We start from the raw sequence: 3,989 nt of genomic DNA, 5'->3' as shown, positions 1-3,989 counted from the left end.
CACAACAGCATGAGGAACTGTGTTAAAGGGTCTCAGGAAGATTACGAACCACTGACTTAGAGAGAAGCATCTGTCTGGTCCAGATGTCTGCCTTGAGGGTAATAATGATCTCAGGACAGAACAAGACTGTGGATTGTCACCTGTGCCTGCTCTCCAGGGTGAGTGTGAGGGAGAAAGAACAAAGGGCCTGAGACTCAGGATTCCTGATCGTGCCTCTTCCCTTCACTGTCTCAACACTCTCCGACAAACCGCTCACCCCACTTCCCTTCTCATATTCTCCATCTGCTCCACAGTCATCCCATCCTTCCTTCCTGTCTCCGCACCGTATCCCTCCTTGTTAAGAATATTGTAGGAGGACTTTTCATCGAGACCTTCAGCTCCCCAATGACATGGAGACTTATTATTAATTATGAAGGCTCGACCCTAGGTTAGGTTTGTTCCTAACTAGTTCTTACAGCTCACATTGACCCATTTCCATTAACCTATGTGCTGACACATAGCTCGTGGCTGTAACCTCTCTTCCTGCATGTTTTGCTTGTTCTGACTCTCGCTCTGTATCTCTGCCTTCTCTCCAGAATTCTCTCTGCCCTCCAAATACTGCCTACCTATTGGCCATTTAGCTTTTTATTAAACCAATCAGAGTGATGCATCTTCACGGTATACAAAAAGATTATTCCACAACAGAATATTCTGGAAGACACACAATAGATGCTCTACCATTGTTCCGTAATCAGTGAATCTGATATAGAGGATGAGGTTATGCATTCCTATGGGATTCCACTTCCAGGCTGTTCTGGGGACCAACAGGGCATACATATGAACTCAAATGGCAATAGATGTGCAAGTGATTTTCTACTTAATTGACAAACTAAATGCAGATAAATCACCAGGAGCAGATGGCATCCACCAGAGAGGACTAGAAGAACTCAAGGGTGAAATTGGGGGTCTGTGGGCCAAAACATGTAAGTGCTCATTACAAAGGGATGCAATGGTCCAGCAAGCCAGAGAAGCTGGCTAGGCCTCTCACGGGGCCTGGGGGTACTGCTGACTGGGAAGACTGGCTGGGAAGTTGGGCCAGCTGACCAAGTTTAGAATAAGGACAAGTGCTCCACACAAAACCACCATTTGGGGAGAAGCTTCTTGGTTGCATAGAGAAAACATTCCTGTTTCAATATTCTAGAGCTCTCTATGGGAGCATATGCAGACAGAGGCAAAGAGGAGTCAGGGGAAGACATGAGTCTAAACTCTGATTCACCTACCAAAAACAAATGCACACAAAATCAAGTCATTTTACTAGCTGTTTTAGAAGAAACTCTCATTTAAAATGGACAAGAATATACAGCTAACAGTGATTTATAACCATAAAGATTGCAATGACCCCAAAGACTTCTTTGCACAGATTACTTCTGCTAGACAGACATGCAGTCAATCTGCCTCTCCTGTTTTATCTTTGACCAGAGAAGCTTTCTTTTAAAGGTTATCTTACTTTTTATTTATGTGCATGTGTGTATAGTTCTCATGAAGGCCAGAATAGGGCATCAGATCCTCTGACGCTAGAGTTACAGGCATTTGTGAGCTGCCTGACATAGATGCTGGGAATTAAATTTCCTCTGTGAAAAAAGCAGCTGCTGAGCCATTTCATCATCTCCCAGAAAGCTGTTTCAGAGGGCGACAGTTAATGCAGAAACTCATAACTGGTCAGCATGCTGAGAAGTACCCATTGAGTGCTCTAAGCTAAGCAAGGAATCTACAACACCCTCAAAGTTCTATACACATCAAAGAATTGGGGGCAGGAGGACTGGAAGAGACTATATACTCATCTGGCAGGGGAGAGTCCATGATCATGATGGTGGTTTTCCTGGGGCAATGTTTATTCATTGTATACTGGATGTGTTGCCATCTGTTGTAGATTATTTTAAGATGTGTTGTTTTGGTTATGCTGTAGAACATTAGTTTAATGATGCAAAGATGTGCTGCATTCTTTTATGTTGCCTTTGTTTAACTCTGTGAAGCTGTGTTACTGTGCCTGTCTAAAACACCTGATTGGTCTCATAAAGAAAGGAACGGCCAATAGCAAGGCAGGGGATAGGAGAGCAGGGCTGGCAGGCAGAGAGAATAAAAATGAGGAGAAATCTGGGGAAAGGAGACCAAGGAGTGAGAAAAGAAGGGACCAGTCACCTAGCTGCACAGCCAGGCACAGAGTAAGAACCAAAGAAAAGATATATGGAAATAGAGGAAGGTGAAAGCCCAGAGACAAAAGGTAGATGGGATAATTTAAGAAAAGCTGACCAGAAACACGCTAATTTATAAGGATAAGCATTTATAAGAAAGAATAAGATTCTACGTATTTATTTGGGAACTGGGTGGTGGGCCCTAAAGAGCAGAGACTCAAAGAGTAAAAACCAAAAACCAAAAAAACAACCAACTACAGATCCCCGAGAGTTCTGCAAGGGCAGGAAACTTAACTGCATAATTTGTGGTAGTGGGGAACTGCATTTGTGCTCTCCCCTAAAAATGAATGAATGAGTGAGTGAATGAATAAATGAATGAATAAAAAGGAAGGAAAGAAAGACTGTCAGAGCAGAGGGAGGACCATGAAACACTGTCTTCTGGGCATGATATGGCCCCTGCAAACATGAACACATAGCATCTGTGACTTACTGTATAAGCCATGCAAGTGTCACGCACCCCCTCTACACGCATGCATGCACACACACATGTGCACACACACATATGTACACACACGCACATAGGAAGAGAGAAAGTTGGGAAGAAGTGGTCAGCTGCAGTGAGTGTGACGGGGCGAATGTGATCTCAGTTTACTGTACACAGGGAGGAACTAACAAAAATAGTCACCTTTGATTTGGTAGCACCGAGGGTTAAACACAGGGGCTAACACATGCTAGGCAACTGCTCTACCTCTGAGAGACATCTATCCTCAGCTCTCGTTTTACCTTTGAGACAGGCTCTCAATAATTGCATGGGCTGGCCTTGAACTTGCCAATCCTCCTGTCTCAGCCTCCCGAGGAACTGGAGATACAAGGCTTGAACTGCCAGGCCCACCTTTCTTGCAAAATTATCTTAAAAAGTTGTGAAATTGAGAGAAAAATGTTTATTAGTCATCATTTGAAAAATAGCACAGAAAAAAATAGAATCTAAAAAATAGACCTGACAGAAAGCAGAACCAGGAGGCTGCCTGCAATCTCTTCAGTAAGACACTGGAGGCCTTGGTCCTCACAGATACCCCTTTCAGGGATCTGTTGTAGTAATTGTGAGAGAGCAAATTGGCCAATGACCCATTGTCACAATAATGGCATAGGAGAACCCATCCAACAACAGAGACACAGAGCCTAGCGTGGTTTAGATGGTAAAGGTGCTTGCCAAGCATAATAGCCTGAATTTGATCCCCAGAATCCATATGGTGGAAGGTGCAAATAAATTCCATAAAGCTGTCCTCTAACTTACACATGCCATGGCATGTGTGCACATGTATACACATTCATATAATAAATAAATGTAAACAAAACGGGGCCAATGATGTATTGCTATGACAACAAGCATACATTGGTTATGTTACAAATGGAACCAGTTATAAGCAAAGGGCTTTGTTGCTATGCAGGCAGATGGGCCTCTCGTCAAGGCTGGGCTCGGCTGGTTAGCTACCACCCATTCCCCATGTCTCCTTGTCTTCTCATGGAGCTAGCAGGTAGCCTGGTGGCATTCTGTAGGTGCCAGTGCAGGCTGTGTAGAACTATTTAGAACACACAAGCTTTCTCGAGGCATGTGATCTGGCAGACGATTTTTGCCATTATTCTCCAAGACAAAGCTGATAAATGGTCAGTCCCAAAGTCTAGGGTCGAGGCAGTTTGCCTGCCCACAGTGCCAGGGGACGGATGCTTGGGCCATCATCATAGTCAGCAACAGAGCAACCTTACCTCTGCCTGAGGCTGGGATTGCTTTTAAGCAGTGGTAAGAGCTAAGTTCTATGC

At 44.1% G+C, this 3,989-nt stretch overlaps 1 pseudogene; it reads left to right on the top strand.

Annotated features, from left to right (window-relative positions):
• Window positions 1-1,812: 1,812 nt before the first annotated feature.
• On the top strand, window positions 1,813-1,951 carry LOC119824137 (annotated as a pseudogene).
• The last annotated feature ends 2,038 nt before the right edge of the window (window positions 1,952-3,989 follow it).

The sequence above is a fragment of the Arvicola amphibius genome, chromosome 9 (assembly GCF_903992535.2).
Source record: "Arvicola amphibius chromosome 9, mArvAmp1.2, whole genome shotgun sequence".
Classification (NCBI taxonomy): Eukaryota; Metazoa; Chordata; class Mammalia; order Rodentia; family Cricetidae; genus Arvicola; species Arvicola amphibius.
The sequence above is the reverse complement of the archived record's forward strand: the minus strand, read 5'-3'. Positions and strand labels throughout refer to the sequence as shown.